At 36.2% G+C, this 24,851-nt stretch overlaps 1 protein-coding gene across 2 annotated transcripts in view; it reads left to right on the forward strand.

Moving 5' to 3' along the window:
* The first annotated feature begins 5,185 nt into the window (after window positions 1-5,185).
* The window catches only part of LOC105213295 (uncharacterized), a 266,273-nt gene continuing 246,607 nt past the window's right edge, over window positions 5,186-24,851 (forward strand). For both annotated transcript variants that reach the window (XM_054225386.1, XM_054225387.1), the window contains exon 1: window positions 5,186-6,385. The gene's annotated coding sequence lies outside the window, so the exon portion shown is untranslated. The remainder of the gene's footprint in view (window positions 6,386-24,851) is intronic.

The raw sequence follows: 24,851 nt of genomic DNA on the forward strand, positions 1-24,851 counted from the left end.
GCACAATAACTACAAGTGCATTATATTATTATATTATCTAAGTGTGTATGCATGTGTGTGTGTTGTTGTACGCTTCACTACTCATTTACGTATTTGCCGCGCAATGCAATTATGTGTCGCAATGTCTTGATTGCAACACGTGCAACACGACTAATTTCCACGCTCCACACTTAGTATTGTTCAACGATTTATTTGTTTTTGTATTTATATAGTTTGAATATGTGGCAGCCATACAAAGATGTTTGGTTGTGTGTGTGTGTGTGCATGCAGCTGCTGCTCCTTTGTGTTGCATGAAATTAAAAAATTGCTATCTGTATTTTAAGTGTGAATGCACAAGTGCAATGCTCGTGACACAATAACAATGTTGCACATTGTCTCAGACAATTGTGAAAATAAAAATAATAATCAGGTGTTTTTTGTGCATAGTTGGATTTGTATGGGAACGTCTACACTGACGCAACAAAATGGGAGAAAAAGATTTTTTCAAATTAAAGGAGAAAGGGTGTGAGCCTCTCAGCAAGGCATGATCTAACTCAAGATTCCTTATCTCCTCTTTAGAGCCGACAACAATAACAGAGCTCACTAAAGTTATGGAATACAACAGAATTACCACTAAGGGTTATAGATAGTCCGAATATAATAGAATGTATTGATTTGAGAACTCGGTGTTCATCAAGAAGTTGCCGTTATTTTTAAACAAAACTCAAGAAAGTCTGTCAATTTATTTTGGAAATTTATTCTGAAGCAACCACAACAACAAATCTTCTTTTATAAAATTAGACCGACGAAGCTGGAGATATTTTTTCAGTGAGAGAGAGAAAAAGCTTCCAAAAAAGAGTATAAACTTTGATCTGTTGACCGGTCTCAATATAATTTACTACTGAGAGTTTGCAATTTGAATACGTTTATATTATCTAATTCAGATTCGGATTTATCTGCCCAAAATGGACGTAAGACAATTAGAAAACCGTCCTTTCTGTGACTTTTCGCAAACAGATCAAATCAGCTAGTTTTAAAGTAATATAAGATCTGCAAATACCTTATCTGTATGAAGCTTTTTCTTAAATTTCCTCCGAGATGTTGCCTTCTTCAGTGAGGTAAGTATCGAATCCGTTTGTAGAGCGGTAATTATGGCCCGAATTCAGATCATTATCGAAAGCGTCAAGCTATTGCATTAGTGAGATCGTTTCATAGATTTTAAAGGTTCAGATCAGACGGTGTTCTTTTGTCCTCTAGCGCTCTAATGCTGGAACACTGGACCTCTCGCGCGCTTGGTAAACAATGGCTAAAAAACAGAAGATGCTCGGTTGCGAGATTCTATTGGCTCAGAGTAGAACGGAGGAGGACAGCTCAACTAATAGCTCTTAAAATCGCTATATTGGATACTGCGGTATAGGCATACATTAGAAATCCTGCTGTACATAAACTGCCAAAGTTGTATGGAGGAAGGCGAGGTGGAGACATGAAGTCATTTTCTCCTCCACTTTCCAGCGTTCGCATGACTGAGGTTGAAACATCTCGATAGTTATGCCTTTGACGAACCAAGCGAACTTGCTGGAATAAACTTTAGCCGCCTCATAAAATTTGTGATAGGTTCAAATCGCTTTGGCCATACATAAGGAACTTCTTTGTCAGAAGTTTTTTGGCAGCACAAAGAAGTGGCGACTTTAGCTGTCCCAGTGGGATCTATCGCGACAGCCTAACCTAATCCAGAGTTCTATAATTGTTGAGGTGGATGTAGAGCTACTAAGTGTGCTGAGACGATGGGCCGTAGAGGACTTTTTCAAGTGAAATTTAACAAGAGTATCGAAATTCGTGTGCTTCAAAGACTTATATTTTTCATTCAGATACGGCAGTTGTCTAAAGGGGTGCGAAGTAGCCTGAATGGTACCCTCTAACCTAACCTATCTTCAAATGTGAATATATATTTTTTTGTACTGTATGTATGTATGACTCGACTTGAGAGTATATTTGCCTACAATTGCATTAGTGAAAATGAAATACAATTTCTCTGCAAGTTTTCTGCTGCTCACGCCATTCATAATACATACCCATACTTATACATATGTATGTTTGTGTGTGTGCATTTTTCCATTTCTTTTTTGCACCTCTTCTATGTTACGGCATTCATTATCCATTTCATTGTTTGCATTTTTCTCACACGTAAACAACAATTAAAAGTTTTTCCAACGGACAATTGCTTGGCCACAGACACACAAATACACACGCACGCACACTCCACACTACTACGATACTTGCAACTCGCTCATTTACCGTTAGCGCTGCCACCACCACCCGCGCGTGTGCGCCAATCTGCAATTATCGCTTGGCAAATCTACTTCCTTTTAATATCTTTGCCAAATGCGTAGAGTGTAAACAAGAAAATAAGTAACAAAGCAAGAACACAACAATAACAACAACATCCACAACGGCTGTGGCAACAGAAATAATAAGTAACAAATCTAGCTTCATCAACGAAAACAAATACAGCATCGTCGGTTGGCTTGCACAACAACGAGTTTAGTGTACCGTTAGATATAACAGCAGCAGCAGCAGTGGAAGTATCAACACTAACAACAACAGCAACAGCATTTGCTGCAATGAGTAATGGCAAAAGCAAATCAAAGAATTTTCGTAATTTACTCTCATCTCATCGTTTGTGTTTGCTTTAATACAATAGTAGCAACAACAACAACAATAGAGAAAATAACAACAGCAACTTCAAATGTTCCTCGCACAACAGCAAACATTGCTACGCCGCATTCCGTTGCTCTTTCCTATTCCGTTCCATTGCCATTTCGCTCCGCTATGTGTTGTTATGTCTTGTGTGTGAATTGGCCACTTTTATTGTTATTGTGCCATGCAATTGTGAAAATCATCTCTTCATCTGCTGTTAGCAGACAAAAGTGTCTTCTTTTCCGTTCCATTCGCGACAATTTGGTTGGAAGTGTCGATAGCTTTGCTTATTTCGTTGCATTGCTTGTGGTCTATTGTGACGCATTGTAGTGAGTAAGGTCTTGGCATTCGCGTTTCAGAGTTGCCAAGAAGTTATAATTTGAATAAGGTTGGAGGATTATTTTTTTAATAATTATTATTAAGTATGGGATATAGTTACAAAAGAATTCAAAATATGGAAAAAATCTCCTTCGAAAATCGGAGAATGCAATATTCACTATAGTTTTCCATGCATATACCATGCCATACCTAACCAGCGCATTTGTTGAATATATGCGGCGAACTACAGCCATGTCGTGGTAGAGCTCATATAGGTCATGGTTCCATCTTCTTTGGTACTCAACGCTTACTGGCGTTTGCAAAAATCTTGCGGAGAACACTACGCTCGAATATTCCAAGTGATTTCTCATTTCAGTTTGTGTACTTTGTATAGTTGGGAAAAAAGAGTTTAAGTTTCCGAAAAAATATGCACTACTTGTTGAGTTTGAACGGTTTCTTACTAATTTCCAAATATTTTTGTGATTATCATATCATTGTAATGAAGATTTACTTTTCATTCACAATTTCATAAAACATGGTTTTAAAATTTCTGAGCCGTTTATGTTTATGTGATGAGACGCATCTGCAGACAGAATTACGAATTAGAATTGCGCTTTGAGTTTAGGCCTTGTTTATTATTATTTCTTGACGAAACCCCCTTTTTTGAAATAAAAGTTGTTAGTATTTGAACCAGTAACCCTTTTAAGGGAGATAACTCCGCACTGTTGGAGTCATGATCTAGTAATAAACCCGATTCCAAAAATCTGCAAGCGAATATTTCACTTTTCACGCCTTTTGGAACTATGGGAACAATTTTAAAATATTTTATATATGGGAAATAGTGAGTTTCACTAATTTATTCTATATTGAGATATTGTATGTTTAGTCTTCAATTCGATATGTGAAACCTGTCAAGGGATTTTTACCATCAATTAAAAACAAATTCATCTACTTCTTTTGATTTAGAATTAAATCACTCAACTATTCTCAATCAAAGTAAGTCATGTCAGTAGTGTATACGTTAAATAATAATTTGTGTAATAAAAAAAAATTATTATAAATACTAAAATTATTTTTGTTAAATTCAATAAACAAAATTACCTAATTTTACTTTAAAATCCCTCAAATTCATTTACGTACTTGCCATTAAATTTCAATAAATTGATCCCAACACTGATTCACACCTTTTTTATTGCACAGCACTGAGGTGTCATAAATGCGTAGTCACTGAAAATGGCGGCAAACTTGCTGCGTATTTCGACACTTAATGCACTTCAAATCGAAATAAACATGGATTTATTGCAAGACCATAGCAATTTTACTATAAACAACTATAACACTTTAGTGCTGACACTAAGTTCACACATTTTTATTATATTTATTATTTTTAGCGACATCAATGCAATTGTGATTAATAAATTTAATAAACGACACATTTAATATATGCACTGATTCGAAATATAAATTCAAAATTACTGTTCCATTACCACTATGTACCAGCTACGCTACAGTGAGAGCGGCGAAAACAAGATGCGCTCATGTTGACTGCAACGCCAAAGGGTAAACGGAAATATGTGTCAAAGAGAAGTTGCACGCTCACGTAGTGCCAACATCCGCTCAACTCGCGGTATGGCTTGAACCGAGTGCCAGCATCCGGCGCTCACACGATTGCCAAACGAACGCAGACGACGAGTGTGCTTCGTTGTCACTACTGCTGCTGCCACTGCTATTTGCTTTGATTTCGTTGCCTGCCTGTTCCACCAATTGCTCAGCGCTCTTGCTCAACACACGAACTGGCACGCGGTGGAGCTGTGGAACAGTCGTAAGTGCGCGACGACGTCATCAGCAACTTCCGTCACAGCATCGCTATGCTGTTTGTTGCCAAATTGCGTACGCTGTGATGCTTGCTGCTGTCGTGTTGACTCCAAATCAAACGAAGCGCATAGCTCGGGTGTTGTCCATGCTGCTGCTGCGGCAACTAACGACGCCTTTAGCGCTGTTTGCGTGCTGCGTAGCTGTGGCGTCTGTTGTTGGCGTCGCTGCTATTATTTGCTTTCACGAATTCGGCTGCTGCTGCTGCTGCTGTGTCCCAATCGTCACCCGATGTGCTGCTGCTGCTGTCAAAGTGAAACCGAAACACGCGTTACTGTTTCGGCTAACGGCTTGCCAGTCAGTCTCAAAGAAACTTTTGTGCGGTTCGGTTCGGTTTGATGTTTTGCACGTGCAAAATACATATTTTTAAACGTCGTGCGCTCGAGCTTTCCATAGTGATTTCGTTGTGCCGCTAGTGCTTGGCCCACATTACGTACATATACGCTGTGTACGCGTCCTCATTACGTGCGTTTTAATATCCGTTGTGTGACATAAAAGATTTTCAATAATATTAACGTGTATATTGTGCAATATTTTGACAAGAATTATATTGCGGCAACGCGTGTGTGTTGACAAGTGCATTTTAAAGGATTTAACAAGCGGTAGCCATATTCGTTTTTGGCTGGTACTAAGTGTTTATTGTGGTAATTAGTTGTAGCTACTCTTGTTTAGTCAGCAGCGCATGTGCAATTGCAGCGCTAATTGTTTAACATACAATAAATCTCAAGACCTTACTTTTTTAAAGAAAATTTCGCACGCGTAAATTTCGTGTGGCATGCAGCAGGCTTAAGCAGCGCGCGCTGCAAGTGTAATTTATTTCGTAATATTTTATATTGACATCTCATTCGGCGCTAACTATAACGCTTTTAGTGCGTAAACTTTCAGAAACGCGCTTGTTCTTCTTGTGCTTCAAAGACGCCGCGCTATATTAGTGTGTGTCGGACGCGCGCGCTCGCGCGCTGCACGTTTCCTACAGTCCGCGCGTGTCTTGTAAATTTACATAAATAATCTAAGTGATTTTCAATCCCAATTTCGATAACAATTTCTCATGTAACTACAAGTCAGCGCGTAATATACTATAGTGTCACATAATTCTCAGCAAATAGCGCGCATACATATATACTCGTGTACTGTGTGCGGCGCGTAGTGACAGCGGCAGCTCGTAAAATGTTTAATATACTCGCTGTGCGACACCTGACTGGCATACCAACACGTACTAACTAAAGACGAACTGTGCGTTCCCATTGCGTCCACTATATACACTTGCTTACGACAAGCGCATGCAACGTGCTGCTGCTGAAGGACACTCAAGTTGTGCCGCATTGAGATAGCTGGCTACCGCGCTTACTCTTACATCCACACTATGTGTGTGTGTGCGTTGTCGTAAAATATCACCGTTGGACGTGCGCGGATTAGAAAGCCACCAGCGAGTGTTGTGGGCAAGTTCCGGTCGCAACGCGACGCTGTCTATGTAAATAGCGCGTTGCTTGTGCGCCACAGACGCTCCGTCGCTTTCCAGGTAAGTCTCTTATTTTATGTAGCTTGTTTGTTTGTTTATTGAAGTGTGTGCGTGCGTGTGCGTTCAGCGCACCTCTTTACGAGGGGCTTACCTTTGCAGCTATCTCTGGTCCCTCTGTTATTGGGGCCGTGCTGCGTGTGGCAAGCGTACATTTTAATTTTCTTTCAATGTAATGCCATTTGTTGTTACTCCTCTTCCATGCGCATAAACATAAACAATCGTTGGTGTTATTTTTGTTGTTGTTGGTGGTGCCCTTTTTCTGCACTTCCTTGTTGGGTTGAGCGTAAAATAATTTACAGCGCCAGCTGGTTTGCTCGCACTTATTTTTTGAACAAATATATTTTTTTCTGGGGGAATTTTATTGCGTACGCTTTGCTGTTGGCTCACAGACAAACGCACAGACATATAAATATAGATAAACAACCAGCAGCTCGCTATGTGTTGGGAGACAACGCAATTTCGTTGCCTAAATAAAATATTTTGCTAAAGGTAATTGGTGGCACGCAATTCGCACACGTCGCTTTCTGTATGCGAGTGTCCGTGTGTATGGGTGCCAGTGTCGTTGCATAGCGCTTTGTGTGTGTTCATGCCACCAATATGTAGGGAATTTGTAGCCGAGTGACGTGTGATAAGCGCTAACGGCGCGCTGCTTGCCATGCAAATTCGTTGCGCCGCTATGCATGCCACGCATAATTGTGGCAGGCCCTCGTGTGTGTTGGTGGTTTGTGTGTCGAGGCATTGGCGTTCGGCAGTTAGCTGCTAAATTGGCGGCCGATAAACTTTCGGCGTAATTATTTTTAATTATTCAGCTGAAGTTACGTGCAAAGCGCGCGTTTTATGGCTTTGAGAAAATAGATTTAGATGATTGTGTGCTTTTGGTGTAGCAGAGTAGAGTGTGATAAGTGAATTAATGATAGCCGTTATAGATAAATATAATAAAAGTCTTAACGCTTTGTAATAATTCGAGTAAAATTTATTCTGAAATATTTAAAAGGCACTGTCAATGAAAGATATAACACTAACTACACTTTACTTTAAAAAATAAAAAATACAAATAAAAGAAAATTATAAAACGAAGTTCACAGTCGAATTTGTTCGACGAGTTTTTTCTGTTCCACAATTTTTTTTTGATTCCATTTCGCCTGTATTCGAGCGAAAATATTCATTCTTTGACGGAAATCGAAAAGAAATAAAATAATATTTATTTAATTGAAATTCTGTGAATTTTATATACTTACTAGCGGATACAATAGACGTTCTCCTGCATGATATTTCAAGCAATTAGGATATTAAGCAAATAATGTTTTTGGACTAACTGGAATTACTATATAACTGGATTAAAGATTTGGTACACCGACTGTAGGACATCTAATTATAAAATATTTCAAAAAAAAAAAAAACAATTTTATAATAACAATGGCGTCATCTATTTTTGGCTAATAAAAAAATTTAAAATTTATTAAATGTACTATTTAAATTGAACTGAATGGTGACTACAAACCATTCTCGAATCCATGAATGGTGCCATACACACGTACATAAGAATTTTATATATGTGACCTGGTCTACGGAAAGGAGGCTTAGGTGTCAAAAAATCAATTTTCACTTTTTAGTTGAGTCGGATGGAAGATGAGATGTTGTTTATTTTTAACAGCTGTTTCCCAGAAAACTAGTTTTCGCACGTTAGCTCCCTTTTCGTAGGCCAGGTCACATATAAAGATATATTTTTTATATTAATATTTTCTAAAAAAAAATGTTTCTATGAGTTAATACAAGCACTTAACTTGATCCAATTTTTTTTTAATCTTGGACCTTCTCTATCTCTGGATAGTCCCCGGAAGTACTAATTTAGTTGTGGGAATGAAAAAAAATCTTTAGAACACTAATTCTTAGAATAAAGTCGGTTAAAAAATTAACGTCTTTAGCTATATTACTGCCCTTTAATCTTTCAAAAGTAAGAAAGCAAGAACAAAATTGATTCTAATTAGTAAATCGGCAAAATTGTTTGAAGCATGGATAATATGAGAACATCGACCACCCTGAGGTTTTTTATGTCGATATTGATGACATTTCCTGTCTACTTTCTATATATAGCAAAATATAGCTCGGTATATACTTTATTTGAGAAGTATTACACAAAATCGGGGATTTCTATTTGAAAGTAGGGAGCAGTATGCCTTAAAACAGAAAAAATTTTAGTCAAATTGTCAAAGATTTAACTGGATAGACTCAGAATGTCTCTTCAAAGTTAAGCGGGGGGATATCTTCATAGTGTACTATCTTCATAGTTAAGGACTACTTCAATATTACTTGTATAATTTTATTCATATTTAAAGGTATGCTCTGTTCTTAAAATAAGAGTCTCAGTAGCTTCACAAATTTCATAATTTTCTGTTAGAGATCGGAAATCATTCAAAGCAATTGCGGAAGAAATCTGGAGCCTACATATATCAGAATTATTATATTGCTGATATTCCAAAATTAATTAAAAATAAAAAAATAAAATGGAAAATCAATAAATATAATTTCAGAATAAATTTTATATTAAAAATAACTGTAAAATAATTTTTGAATATAAATTATTACTTAAATATTAAATATTAAAATGCAAATAAATAGTAATAAATTAAGTAAAACAGTAAGTGGCAAGCAGAAATAATAAATATTACACAATCCTGCAACCAATACTAATAACAAATTGAATGCAATAACTAATGCGTTATGCAAGTTATTACTGCAAATAGTTTATTAACTGATTGCTGATTAAAAAATATGCTGAAATTACGGCTGACGGAAGTTGTGGAATCGCCAATGAATTTTTAATCGTTACAGCACTAAATTTAATGTTTTTATGAATTTAGCATACGTATATTAAACTAGAATTAAAATCAACATCAAGTTTTAGAGTTGTTATGCAACAGTAATGTGACAAAAAAGTGCATACAACTGATGTTTTGGATTTTATTGTGCACATAAAACTGAGATTTAAATATTGCGACTGTTTTGTATTATATTTAATTAAATACAAATCTTGATTGCGCACAACTTTTTGATTGATTGAATAAATTTGATGTGGCGTTGTAAAATAATATAAATATATGTTTTTCGTTATAAATTATTTTTTATCTCTATTCAAAATGTAGCCAAACTTTTTTCTACATAATATTTTAAAATATATTAAATTTATTATTATCTGCTATTGAAATATAAAATTCATTGTAGTGTGGAGGGAAAAAATTTATGCATATCAATATAATAATCTTGTATTGTTTTTGGCGTATGCACTAATTGGAAACTTGGTAAAGATATTAAAACTATCGATTACGCTTTCATTGTTCTTATCGACTGTATAAGTAATGCTGTAAAAAAGTGTAATATAACTTGCAATAATATTAAAATGAAATCAGTACAGCTCTTGGATATACATATATGCATGTATATATTATTTAATTTCGTAATTTTTGCTGAATTTTATAATCTCTTCTTTTATAGAGCTTAAAACGAGATTTTAATATTTCATATAATTCATTTTCGACAAACCTTAAAAATATTAAAAGCGTTTACTTTGTAAAAAGTTGGCATAGCCAATAAAGATTGTATGCTCGAATCCAACTCATTCGCACGGTCCGAATTACGTTAGGCAGGAGTTGGTGTAGTGTATAGATCTAAAAATGTTAAGCCACTGAATCAAATGTAATTGCTGATTATAAAATCTCGCGACTCTCTAAATGATGAGAATCGTACCAGATATCTTCCCCAACATAGCACGAGTGTTGAAATTATAATATAACTACTACAATACCTGTAATTCCAAATTAGTTTTACTATGTCACAAATTCGTTTAGATATCCCAAGAGGACATTAGATTTAACTTCAACAAACACAGTTGGACTTGGAATTAGCTTAACCATAGAAATTGTTTTAAACAAAAATACTAATCTTTTGAAGGACTTATGGTAGAATAGAGTAAGTTAAGATTTTACATATCCCCACAGGAAAAAGTCTAACGGTGTGATATCACACTATCTTGGTGGCCAATCAACTGGCCCAAAACGTGAAATTATCTGCTTACCGAAGTGTTCTCTCAATAAATCCGTTGATTGATGCGATGTGTGGGAAGTGGTGCCGTCTTGCCGAGATCACGAACTTCAATTTCAGGCATACAATTTTCGGTTGTAATGTCGTTCGGCAAATCGACATTCCACGGTCTTCGTGTATACTCTCAGCTATGGCTGCTATATTTTCTTCATTGCGTGCTGGGCGTGGTCTATTCAGTCGCATATTATCCAATAATGAATGGATGTGTCTCAAGATGGGTGATGGTGTTGTGATAGTATGCCGATGATATTGATAAGGTGAGCGAAGTTCGCGAAAGACATTCTTTACAAAACGTGGGGTTTCGTAATAAAGTTGAACAATTTCTAAACTTGGTTTAGGCGTAAGTCTTTTCATGATGAAATGCTAAAGAATACTGAACAAAAGTAACATGACAGCGTTATCTGTCACAAAAGGCTATTGAAAAAACTTACCTTTACTTGGATCACCCGATATATCCCCTCATGCATTTATTCTTGCTATCAATTATATTTTATTTTTATTCCATTTTGGGTCACCATGCGATATCAGAATATAATTATTCTCAGTGATTTTCTTATATTGATATATTTTTATTTAAATTGTTTTTTTTTTTTACACGGATAAAACAATTTTACCCACATAATTTGACTTGTCGCACCCAAAAGCAATAAATTAAAAAGAGAACTTCTAATTGCCTAACGCGGTACCACCATAATTAGTACTTATACAGACATATATAGAATTTTTTATTAGTTCAATTGTACGGAAATTCCTAGAAATACAGCGCTTTAAACTCAATTAAGAATTCTATACCGCCAAACTGAAAGTTTGCAAAAATAATACCACTGACAGCGGACATTTTATGAGAAAAGTGTATTTGAAAAGTTTCGCGCGAACTTTAAGCAAAACAAAAACAAAAAAAGCGCAGACTTTTAAAAAGGAATAAAATTATAATGGTGCAAGAACAATACTTTCAAACCGTCGATAATTTGAGGTCGCCACTGTAAACAGCTCAATTTTCATGCGCAAATTGTGCAACCCAGTGTATTTCCTCTAATCACCCGTCGAAGAAGTTTTCACCTCCCCTTCCCCAACAAACAACAACTTTTCGCTTTGACAGCGTAAGCATTATCTCGCTTTCATTTTGTGCGGGACTTTTATTCCCCTCTGTTTCACTCTCCCTGCGCTTCATACTTTTCTAGTACTTTCTTTTATTGACACAAATTAGCTTTTTGTGCTGAGCAAAGTCCTGACGCATATTGCCATATCGTGACAGCTGCTTTTGCTGCGCTGTTGTTATTGTTGTAGTAGCGCGCGCTCCTTTGCATATGCACAAGTTCTCCCAGTTCTCCAGCGCGTCTAGAGATTATGCACTGCACTAAGAAGACGCGCATACTTATTTACCTTAAGTTTCGCTGTTCGCTTGAGTGTGTGTGTGTGGGCGCCTGTGCGCATTTGCATGCTTCGGTATGCTTGGTATGCGCTTGTGCGCTTGCCGCTTGCCGCTTGCCACTCCACCATTATCTACTCCTTCCACTAAGCTGAGCTGAGAGAGCAGGCGCGCGTTGTTTGGAGCCCATTGCTCTTAAACTTTTGACTTGCCACAACGCATTGGAATGCGGCAACGTATGCTAGACAACAATAAAAATACTACCAACAATAAAAATGAGAATAAGAAGAAGACGAATAACAACAACAATAGCGACAAATGTCCAAAAAAAAAAGTGGCAAACAACACTGGATATGGATTTAGTTGCACTCGCAGCAAAAATAAATTCCTTGCAACAAAAGTCGCATAAAACTGTTCTCCCGTGACGGCGCGCGGCAACAGTGAAACGTGGCTTTTAAGCAAATTTGAAAATTTCTGCTCTGCGAATATTCACTTATGCACATGCACATTGCTGCACACATGCATGCTTGTAATATACATACAAATATATAAGTTTGCGCTTGCAGCCAGCCATGCATAAAGCTGCAATTTTGCTTTTGGATCGCAGCAATCCAATTCTGTAAGCATCGCGGCGACCTTTAACGGAACTTTTATTGTCATTCTGCAATTTCGCAGACTTATGTTACTAATACGCTCCTTTTGCTATTGTTGTTGTTGTAATTTGTGGCACGTAGCTGGATTACAAAGTGCATCGATACTTGTCCAAGGCTTTGCAGTTCCCAAGTGGCGGTGCTTTCTTTACAAATATGTGCATATACAGTTATAAGTTTTGAAAATCATTTTTTTAAGTGTCGGTTTGTAATATTTAATCTAGAAGGTTCTTAGTCATGGTCGACATTATCATATTATTTATACCGTTGAAGGATATACTGGATGGTGCCTTTTATAGGAACTACTTTTTTTTTTCGAAGGTTCTTCTAGTACCTCCATCTTTTCTTCTACATTGAGTAATTGAGTACTATAGGTATGAAGTGAAACTCTTTTCTACTTATAAATCGTCTTTTCTGCCATATCAAAAATTTTTTGCGCCATAAACATCAGTTTTGTTTTACATTAACCAAAATAGGTTATATTCTCCGAACTCAATGACCTTTAGGTTATCGGAGGGCTGTGGACTTATGTTATAAAATCAATATTGCCGATTTTATGTTTGAGAATATTAACAAATTAACAATATTGGAGTTCTTGCTTGAGATCTGTATAAAAAAAATATTTCACCGAACAAATCGAGTTTCTAAAGGGTCATGAATTTTGAACTCGGTGGTTATTCTCATGTTTTATGTTTTTTCTTTGAACGAAAAAATGCGGTCTTTTACATGTAGCCCTGGTCAAGAAAATGTTCTTGATCGGCATATATAAATAACTGTTTATCATAGCTTATAATCAAAATCCGGAAGAGAACTATATAACAAGTACCTAGTTTTTGGTATTTTAATACATCTCAAACACTCATAAAACCTCAATCTTTCGTACGGCGAAGAGTAACGAGATCGAGGTGGTGTTCCAAGACTTGAAATCCTATCATCAAGTATTCGGCTGTTCTAAAAAAAGGACGTTGAAATAGTTGGTGGAGAATATAATAAGTTCTTTTTTAGATCGGCTGATTTTAACTTCACTGGAGAGAATGAAAGTTTAAGAGCCGCACCATAAAAAAGCAAAATAATCTGGAAGTGAAATCGTTAATATCTAGCAAAGTTCTAGAGTTTGTCCAACACATTTTACCAAACTCTGTGACATAACCTCAATTACCTTAAGAGTTCACTTTATAGCATTCCCTATATTATATTATATTATATTATTTCAAAACCCAACAACACTCACTATCAATCAATGGCTTTTAAATGAAATTTCATAACAAAGACATCTCGTTTAATAGAGAAAATAACTGTTTGTGCAACATAACCTATAATTTCTGTATAAAAAAACATAAATAAAAGAACTTCAATACATAATTCATTGAAATAATAATATTTATGTGAATAATTCGCACATAAAATCAAACAGCTTGCTTGAGGACATAAATCCTTAGAACAACATACAAACATACAAACAAACACACATACATAAGCACACATTTATTTGTAGAACGTATTTGCCTCAGCACAAATTGTTTGCTTTGCCTCGGTGTGCTATTGTAGCACTCTGCTCGCTCTGCACCACCTCCACCAACGTAGTGAAAAAGGATACTTGAAATACCACACGCATTCTTACAACTGCACATTTATATGTATGCATGTATGTGTGTTTAGGTATTAATTCCAACAATTACAATTATATTTATGTACATAGGAACATTCGTGTAATAATATGTGACATCTGCATTGATACAACATAACGTGTAACGGTAGTCAGGTGTGTGAAAGTTCTGCGACACTTGGCGCAACACCGACACCGGTTTGCTAACACTTTTTGGCTTGTTGCTGCCACTGCCGTTTGTTGTTGTTGTTGTATTGTTGTATTTATACCAACATACGAGTATAAAAGTGTGCATTTTGCCGTGGAAAACTTTCGCTATAGATTTTGCAAAAAGGTTTCGAAGTTAATTATCAGAGGCACGTAGAAAATCATATGCCACACACGTAAGCGGTGCACACGCAGATACCATAACCGAAGCAAACAATAAATAATTGTGTATGTGCGGAACTAGTCATATATCTCTGAGTGCGCGGCGAACCCAGTAGGGAATTGAAGGTTGTTTTGAAATTATCTGATTTTTTTGAAGGTATGAAATGGTTTTTCGTTTCGTTTTGATAAAATATGTTCAATTAATAAAAATTAGAAATTTTAAGTTCTGGGGGCAGTTCAGTAGAGGTCTTTCCAACGGTTTACAGTTTTTTTTATTACTTAAACTAGTAACGATATAAATGTGATTTTATATGTTGCAGCTCTGGCGAGATGTCGTCCAGGCATAACTACATTTCATGTTCCAGTTCCATTTCAGAGTTTCAACTTAACGTTGATTAAGTGGATAATCTCATGTGATGGTCTCAAACATTTTTTTTATCATAAATTGCTTTCTTAACATGTCTAGAATACGGTAGTAAAGTTATTTTTTAAAATTCGAAGTCGTTTTAAATATACAGCAGTTAGAAGAACTAGCTGTCCGAAGCGCTCAGTTGGCAGCAGGAAACTTTGAACGCATTTTTTTCTGAACTGGGTTTTCAAACTTTCCTCCATTGTATCTCAAAAACGGCTTCACCGAATGATTTGAAATTTGTTGGGGGCACTCAGCGCAAGTAAATGCAATTAATCACATATTACAAAAAAATAATTTTTTTATAGCAAAAAACTAAAAAAACATTTTTTTTTCAAATGTCTACTAAAAGTCAAATTTTTGGTATATTCTCTTGATCGTAGTGCGTTCTACACACTATTTTATCACTAGAGTGGGTTAGTTGACAGGAAAATATTAGTTTATTTGTTCGGTTTAAATTTCTTGATATATTCTATAATATTTTTAAATCATTACTCAATAGAATTTACCTACCTAATGGTTTCTTACATACACAAATTGTTCTTATAGCGAAGTCTACTCATTTCCGTTCCAGAGCATCGCTAAAGTGACGTCATACAACCTCTGCTTGGATTATATTTTTATATTATTGTTATTATTTAATTTATTATTATTTTTTATTCTCATACGATATGACATAAACATCATAAAGGACTTCTGAAGTGTTGTTTCGCAGAGTTAAATTTGTGTCCACTGATATCGGAATGTTTCTACCTGTTCTAGAATTTGATACTGCCGGTTTTAACATTCCCACTTCTTCAGGAACTATAGTTATTTGATAAAATAATACTATTCCTAAATATTTAAGAGATTGCTTGAATTATCGGTCGATATCTTATCGCATTAACAATGAATAGAGTTGACCTTTGATCGATGAACGTAGTAAATTGTCTTCCTTTATATTCTTAGAGAGAAGTTTTTCTTTATGATTTCCTCACATTATTTACTGAGAGATACATACTTCATTTAAAGTTGCTAATTTCAATCTAATCCCTAAACTTGACGGAACCTTCTGTGTTTTTACTTTGAAAACAGCAAATTATTTTAGCGAGTATTATTTTGCCATCCGCTTAACCCTGGACGGTCATCCTTCGTCAAAATGACTACGAACTATTTTATTTTTACTGAAGCCAATTGATAGAAGACTGTGAATTATTAATTTTAAGTTAAAAGAATATAAGTTTTCCTTTTTATTTTTGACTTGTATTTATTAATAATGAAATAAATAAATAAAAAAAAATAAAACGCGTTCATTATTTCGACTCACACCCTACTGAAAATGGATTTGGAATAAGTCGTCGTCATATTGACGAAGGATGACGTTAATGTACAAAAAAAAGGAAGACCGTCCAGGGTTAAGAGAGAATGCAGTTCATTTTAATTTTTTAATAAGAAATCAATAAAAATCTATGGGTCTACATTTAATTAAAGGAGCAAGATTTTTTTTCGATGCCAATAAAGATTTTTGTAGTCAAGTTTTGTCGAGTTCGAAGTTCGAAGAAGTTTGAGATACTATGGTTGCATTTTTAGAAAATTTTATCAAAAACGTTTTCAAGAAATCAGAAAACAATTCATATATCTCCTTCAATATCACATTGTTTAAAAAGATCTATTATGTTTTCAAGGTTAGGACCATTTCAATTATCTAGTGTTCTTTTCACTCGAATGTGATTGAAAATGTGTTACGAAAAATGTTATTATTCTTCATGCGATCACTATAATCGTTCCGTATATTTGTTAATTTTTCCAAAATTTAGATAACTATAGTGGTTCTAATGCATTTGTTCCACGAAATGTACTCAATACAACATAAAATTGGGAATGCTTGCATATTTAACAGCAATGCAATTCTTCTTCTTCTTCTCGAGTACAGAGAATATTGAGGAAGCCAGATGAATGTTATATCATCATATACATTATGATTATAAGCTTTTGATTTATCCATGAGCTATAAAGGTGATTAAAATTTGTAAATTTGTAACCCTTCCGGTTTTGGGCTAAGAAATGTTGAGCTTAAGAAAGGGAAAATAATTCATAAATTGAACTTTTAAATTGTGGATTATACAACAACTTAGTTGTTGTTGCTATTTAAAACGGATTTTGCAAGGAAAGGAAAGGAGAACCCACTGGCTTTAAGCGAAAAGCTTTCCATTTCCTTGCGCACACGGTTAATGATATTTTCTTAACTCGTAATTTATCTATTTACTATATATGTACGAACATATGTTTGCACACCAGCATGTAGCTAAATAAGCACGCATTTGTATGTTTATGCGCATATTTGCGGAATACCTTTGTTTGCACGTTAGTTCAGGCATATGACTATGACTTTTCGCACAGCACGCACGTACGCTTGCGTTTCTACTTACGTACGTTCTGTATGTTACGTATACGTGTATGTGTGTGTGTGTGCATATGCTTGTGTGCGCAATTATCCTTGAGCATCGTATTATTACTACTAGTGTTGTTGTTGTTGCTGTTCCTTATCGTATAGCATATGTGACATTCGAATGGTTGAACCGGTAAAATTGCTATTTGCTGCTGGTAGGAAGAGACTCAGTGACTCTGGCACCGAGTCTCGATGAAAGCATTGTTTCGGTGCCACAAGAACACACACACCCATACATACGAGTACATATGGTCACAGGTAAGTGCAAAGCTGCTACGTGCAGCGCTATACTCAACTGCTCGCTCGTAAACAAGCACGACAACGAGCAGGAGCGTAACCGTAACAAAGGAAGCAGCAGTGATGGTGGTAGAAGGCAAAAAAATAATGTTTGTGAATCAACTGCAAACGCTCGGGAACTCCTGTGATTTATAACAATCGAACATTGTGGCCATAAGCCACGTAACGGTAGTGTGCCAGCAGAGTCACAGTGTGTGTGGTCGCTCACTCAACGCTTACGCTTGTGCTTTAGTGGTGATTTCATTGCACTCCCTCGTTGGCTGTTCACTCAGCTTCGCCGCCGTCTCTCCTGGCTTAGGTCAACCAGTATATTTGGTTAAAATGTTTATGTGACTTTCAGTGCAAGTTTGTTTGTTGTTTGTCCGAGTGTGGCGCGTGGTCTGTGTGTGTGTGTCTGTGAATTTCCATGTTTATTGCTGTTTACACAGAAGGTGGCCACAGCGTCCGTTTCCGGTTCAAATGTGTAGATGTTCGTATGTAAGTGTATATGTGTCTATTGTACACCAATGCAATCGATTTGAGCTGAGTTGCATTGGTCCGTGCCACACTATGTTGCAAGTTGTGTGATAGTTAGTTTCGCCACCGATGGTCCGCTCTTCATCGCACAATGTAGTGCCTTCCGTATTCTCTCCGGCCTAGTGGTCACTTTCACATGAAGTTTATTTAACTTTAAAAGCTTCTAGTGTAGCTCGAGTTGTTGTTGCAAATTGTATTCTAGCACACTTGTGGTTGTAGGACAGCGTTGCGGCGCCGACAGCTGCCTGTGCGGCTTGCTTTGGCTCCTTAGGGCACATCATTATACTGGCAGCGGACATATATATCTTGCAGCAAACGACACGAAAGTCGAACAACGGTACAAAGTTTGTTATACTTTTCACATCATCACTCTCACCACCCAAGCGCTTGCCGCCATTCACTTTGCCTTGGTCACAACATTGTCAAGCCATCAGCGCAACAGACAGCTCACTTTTGAAGTGCCTTCACCGCTGACACTTGGCAGACAGTCTTTGGCGACGACAAGCCGTTGACTTGCCGAAGTGTAACGAGTACTAGAAGCAAAAAAAACACGAAATACAATTTCAAAAATTGTTTTTAAATAAAATAAAATCGTGACATTTACCTGATTTCACAGATTTTGCATAAACCCCACCATCTGAGAAGGGCTACTGTCTTTCCCCTCAAACTCAACGAGCTGAAACTGAAGCTCCCTCGCTCCACGTGCTGTTTGCCTTACAATAGAGTTGATTCATTTCACATTGCCACAGCCTAAATTGACGCAAAAACATTTGCTGCGCGGCACGTACAGGTGTGTGGTGGTGAAGGAGGTACGGTGAGTGCGTCACATGCGTGACAGCGCTTTGGTCTTGCACGCTTGACATGTGGAAATGAAAATCGTTGACATTCTGCGCTGCTGAGAACGCTGCTCTCTCAAAAAGCATTTCGTTTCCTTTGCATGCGGCGCTTTGTAGCTTCATTACCGGTGCTGAATTTTATTTAGTCACCTGCTGTTGTTGACACACACGCGCCGAGGCCTACCAACGGACCCAGGTTGAGTTGGGGTTACACGACGGCGCTTTAAATTGAAAACGCTTTTGATTTTCATACTTTGACAATTTTTCACAATTTCATAGCGCGTGCTGTTGTCGTTAGCACTTCCTTTTCACCTTTGGCTGGCTGTCACGTGCTCGCAGCTGCGTCGCTGAGAGCGGTGTTCATAAATTTTGTTTTACACATTTCAGTTGAGCCTTTGAGTGATTGACGCAATTCGCGTTATTTTAATGAACAAGTATTTGTAGAGGCGTACGGAACACAGAAATTTACATATATCTTTTTTGTATGAGGAAATTATTTTGATAACAGTTATGGAATAAAATTTTTAGAGGAACCATATTTAACAAAGTAGAAAAAATAATATCCTTTTACTCTCAGAGTGAGCTTCAGTTCGAATTTCAAGTTTACGCCTTGATCTGATATAGAACGAACGTTGTTGGAACGTTCTTGGAAGTTATATATGTCCTTGAATGATAATGATTATTATAGATCTCAGATTTAATATTTCTTTTGAGCTGTTTCTTATAAAATATTGCATTAGTCGGACCTTGAAAATGTGGGCTAATGTATAGAAAATGTACTATCCTATATAAATTGGAACTACTTAGTCATTTACAATTCAGTTCACTTGGTTAGATACCGCAGTTGCATTTCTTCCTTTCACCCCATCACCCCATGTTAATAATTATTTTCACTTTTGAGCAAATTGCTGATTTTCTACAAACAATATTAATTTCTAATATTTCGCGCCGCGCTGGTTGTGAAAAGTAACATAATAATTTACAGCTTCTTTTCGCCGTCGCCGCAAATAGCGTGGCGGCTGCTGCCATTGGAATTAGGGCAACTTTTAGGCGCGAATTTGCAACGCCAACTTCTTTACTTAACTTAAACTTTTCGACAATTGCGCTCATTACCAAGTTTCTTCATCATTTGCCCGCTGCTGAGAGTGTTCACACCAATCTATATAGAGTGTGGATGTATGGGTGTATGAGCGCGCCGCATTGTGCTGGGCGAAAAAGTTTCCGAGTGTCAAAACGTTTCTTTGGCGCAAATTTGCCGCGTAAATAAGTGTAAAAATATTTGCCACTTCCGCTATCTGCTTAACACCTCGTTGCCGTGAGAGAGAGGGGGAAGAGAAGGAAGAGAGGGCAAGCAGTGGTAATGGTAAGTGACGCCAGACACCGCTTCTGCAACAATAAAACGGTACCTTTACTGTGTATTTACTTATGCTTGAAGGCTTGTATGTGGGACTGTGTCTGCTTCTGACTGTGGTCTCGCGCATGTATGTGCGCTACGAAATAAGTCTGCTTGTATGCCTGAGTGTCGAGTGGCACTTTTTTCACCGCTTGCTTACACGTTTTTATTGTATTTTTTCGCGCTCGACTGCATGTCGCGCCACTTTTTCCGAAATTGAAAATTAAGTTCGCTTTCAAATAGCAGACACAGTGAAGTAGACGCTAGATAACGGTAGTTGGTGTGCATAGCTAGAGGTGAGACGCTATATATACTGAGTCGTCTGTGAATTCCTGCTGTGTATCACCGTGTGGTAGTATTGGCCGCCCGTTGGAGTCTCTTCAATGCGCTATCGCTTTCTGTGTCACAGCTTAACCTGACCTCCTGCACTCTTGCTGTTCTTTTTGTTGTTGTTTTAGACTATAATGCCTGTGACAATTTCCGTAGACTAAACAAGAATTCGCCGCTTTGGGTAAATTCAAATTCTTTCCACTTTCGTTGCATTCCGGTGCAATGCTCGTCAACTGGTTGGTCATTGTAGTACTTTTTATACATATTTTTTTTTGTATATAGAAATATGTATTCTTGTATATACTAAAAAATTGTAAATCGAATCGTTTTATTTCATTCATTTGTTATTGTTTTGTATATGTTGTTATATTCTCGCGGTTGTTGGTGGAATTTCTAAAAGGTGTGTAACAATTTAAAAAGATATTGAAGGCCCTTATCTCAAGTGTAGCACTGCGATTGTATAAACAAAACTGCATTCGAAAGCTAGTAGCGAACTATATTAGAACTATAAACCCAGTAAACGTAAAACCACAAATTTGACGTATCGCAGAAACTCTCTTCAATAATATCTGATGTTCAGTAGGAGCCTTCCGATTCGTTCTCAATGTGATGTATTGTATCGCGTAGTAATACAGATATCAACAATTGTTACGCCTCTGACTTGGAAGTGCCCTTTATTGCAATCAAAATCCAATCAAGAACTTAAAAAAACATTGCCTAATGGAACTCCTTTCAGTTTCTAGCTAGAAATGTTTATAATCATGAATTGACGACGATATGTTCAGTATGTGACCACGAGCTGATTGCTTTGGTTTCCCAGCCATATTGCCTCCAAACTATGAGTATAGAATATTCTCTTAATAACGTTTGCTCTTGTGATAGCTTAAGAATGGGTCGAGTTTGAATAAACTTTAACATAAATTTGTCGAGTGTGATCTCAACTTAGTATCCTTAGAAGGCTCTCAGATCTGAGACAACTATTGCATAAATCGGATGAGAAGAGAAGTCGCTGTTTTCAGCTTTTTAATTCCTTTTTAGATCTGGTAAAAATCAGGGTGAAATGTACCTTAGGCGAATCCATTTGGAGATGCTATAAGCCGATGTATATTTCCTCGTAGTATATTTGTATAACCGGTCTAATAGCCGATAATTAATTTTAGACTGGTTTTTGTGAGAATAGAGAAAAGGTAAAAAGCAAGAAGAAAATTTTTTTTTCGTTTAGGGGGCTACCCATAACCGGTTCCAGGCCTATATGCACAAAAACGTTGTTAATGGTGTTGTATTGACGTAGAAAATACGCCTTCGCTCTCATGCATAGTACGGATATACAAGCGAACATACCTACAGGCCTGTTCACTATGATGCGCTGCTGACCATTGAAGTGGTTACTCTCTCTTACATCACTATCAATTTTGTCTATTATACTTTGATGCCTCTGTTGTTGTTGTTGTTTTTTTTTTTGTTTTTGTATACCATCTTTTTTTGTTCCATATAGGTGGTAACGCCGTTAAACGCCATTAATGGCTGTAAATGTGCCGTAGTTCTCGCGCTAAAAGCGCGCTAGCTCAAATACAAAAAATAACAGAAACAACAAAAACAACAACAATGTTAAAGTGTTATTTAGTAGTTTTTTGCAAGAACGCTTTTCGCTCGCAATTTTCTTGCGGCATTTCGCTTTCAGCGGTTTTGTCTGTTTTTCGAATATTCGATATGCAATGGGACGCTCATACAGATATGTACACATGTATGATATGTGATTGTGTATATTTGTTAAGAGATATGTAATCATATGTTTATTGCATTTGATGTTCGCGCATGGTGGCAGGTGGTAAAGATGGTGGAGACACAAAGCGAAAGCAAATAAAACTTAAATACTAAAACAGTAAAATTTCCACACACGCGCATACGCGTTTTCGGTCATAAATAGCACTTTAAGGATTAATGTGGGATGTGCGAAAAGTTTCATTAGAGTTTATTGCCGCCGACGAGCTTAGATTTTCGACTATATGTATATGTACATGTATATAGATGTGTGTGTCTCGGTGAGGCCATAACTTTCACCTTTCACTTTTGTTGAAATGCGATTTACTGTTATTTTGTATACTTAGTTTATTTGTATGTTTGTGTAGCTCAAAGTGAAATTAATTAAAGTAAATTACACTCAAATGCAAAGTGCATAGAATTATGAATTTAATTAATTATGTATATGCTATGCACTTCATCCAATTAAACACATTTTCAACTTTAATTCGTTTGTGTAGAATTTATCAAACTAAATCATATTTTTTATCGCACTTTAATAGTTATCATTAATTATCATTTATTTAAGTGTAAAATAACACGTTAAAAGAAAAACACTTTCTCTTGCTCTATTTTCTCTGTTTGTTATCAATAAATCGATTAAATGTGTGAATTAGTGTAATTAAAAAAAAAATTATCATTACCGTTTGATGAGATTACAGCAATTAAAAGCTAAAATTACATAATTTAATTCAACATATGTGTGGTTGTTTGGGCCTAATTGCTGACTCGTGTATACCCTGTAGGAAAAGTTATTGGGTGACGGTGAGAGTTTGCAGTAGATTTGTTTGTATGGAGAAAGTCTGTTAGTTACTTCTAGGTAGATAATATTAAATTTCATACGGTATTTCTGCCACTGAGAGTAAAAATTAGAACACTTTTGATAAAATCTGGCGCGTCTTGTCTTTAGTAATTAAGTTGGCTGCAGTAAGAGAGAGAGAGAGACCAAATTAGGGTCAATACAAGTAAGAATTGCCAAATTTAAACTGATTTCTCGAAAATGTAAGCCATTTTTATTTTATCTTCTATCTTCTAATATAAAAAAGTATGGAGAAGTGATATGATAATCAAAAATGCGAATGGAAGCTTTTACTATAAAAACAAGTAACTTTAAATTTTACAAAATTAATTGCTTGAACATTATTTTTGTTAAATATACGAAAAAGATATTATTTTCGAACTAATAAGAAATTTACAACTAGTCTGAAAAGAGACTAAAACAAATATTTCACTTACTCAAATTTTCCTACTGACCCTTAAGTACACACAGTTGCTTTTAAAAGCTTATCCACATGCATATCGGTGTGTGTGTGCTCGCTTACATAACTTTTAATAGCTGTCAACGCACTCACATTAAATTTGATGAACAACAGTTTAGGTATTAATTGCAAAAATATAAGCAAAAAATTTAATTCACCTTTAGTTTACCGTTTTTTTTTTTACGAAAAATCTGCAAAATGTGTACAAAGTTGATGGACGACGTAAGCTTTTATGGACGCAGATTAATTATATTAAACAGAGAGTGCAAAAAAGTGGAAGTTTACTTTAAAATACATTTTATATTAAATGTTTATCAGTTGGCTTTTAAAAATATTGCAAATTAATTGAATGTACAATGCTGATTTTCAATTATATTTTTTCTAAAAGCAACATATTATTGGGTTAAATAAATATTATGCTTAATTAATTAATGTGAGCTTTAAAGTTGTTGATTGATTTGCGAATATGGCTTTAATTTTACCACGACGAGATTTTGTGATACAATAGTTTGCTTTGGTTTATTTTGTAAAGGTTTATAATTATAAAATTTGGAAAATTGTTCCTTAATTCACAACTCACAAAAAATCTTGATCTAATCGATCAAAAGTCACCGCTCTTGAAAGTATGCCCCATTTAGGTGGATATAACGGGTGATTTTTTAAGAGCTTGATAACTTTTTTTAAAAAAAAAACGCATAAAATAAGAATGAAGATAATTTCATTTAAATGTTGACCGCGGCTGCGTCTTAGGTGGTCCATTCGGAAAGTCCAATTTTGGGCAACTTTTTCGAGCATTTCGGCCGGAATAGCCCGAATTTCTTCGGAAATGTTGTCTTCCAAAGCTGGAATAGTTGCTGGCTTATTTCTGTAGACTTTAGACTTGACGTAGCCCCACAAAAAATAGTCTAAAGGCGTTAAATCGCATGATCTTGGTGGCCAACTTACGGGTCCATTTCTTGAGATGAATTGTTCTCCGAAGTTTTCCCTCAAAATGGCCATAGAATCGCGAGCTGTGTGGCATGTAGCGCCATCTTGTTGAAACCACATGTCAACCAAGTTCAGTTCTTCCATTTTTGGCAACAAAAAGTTTGTTAGCATCGAACGAT

Source organism: Zeugodacus cucurbitae, chromosome 2 (genome assembly GCF_028554725.1).
Source record: "Zeugodacus cucurbitae isolate PBARC_wt_2022May chromosome 2, idZeuCucr1.2, whole genome shotgun sequence".
Taxonomy (NCBI): Eukaryota; Metazoa; Arthropoda; class Insecta; order Diptera; family Tephritidae; genus Zeugodacus; species Zeugodacus cucurbitae.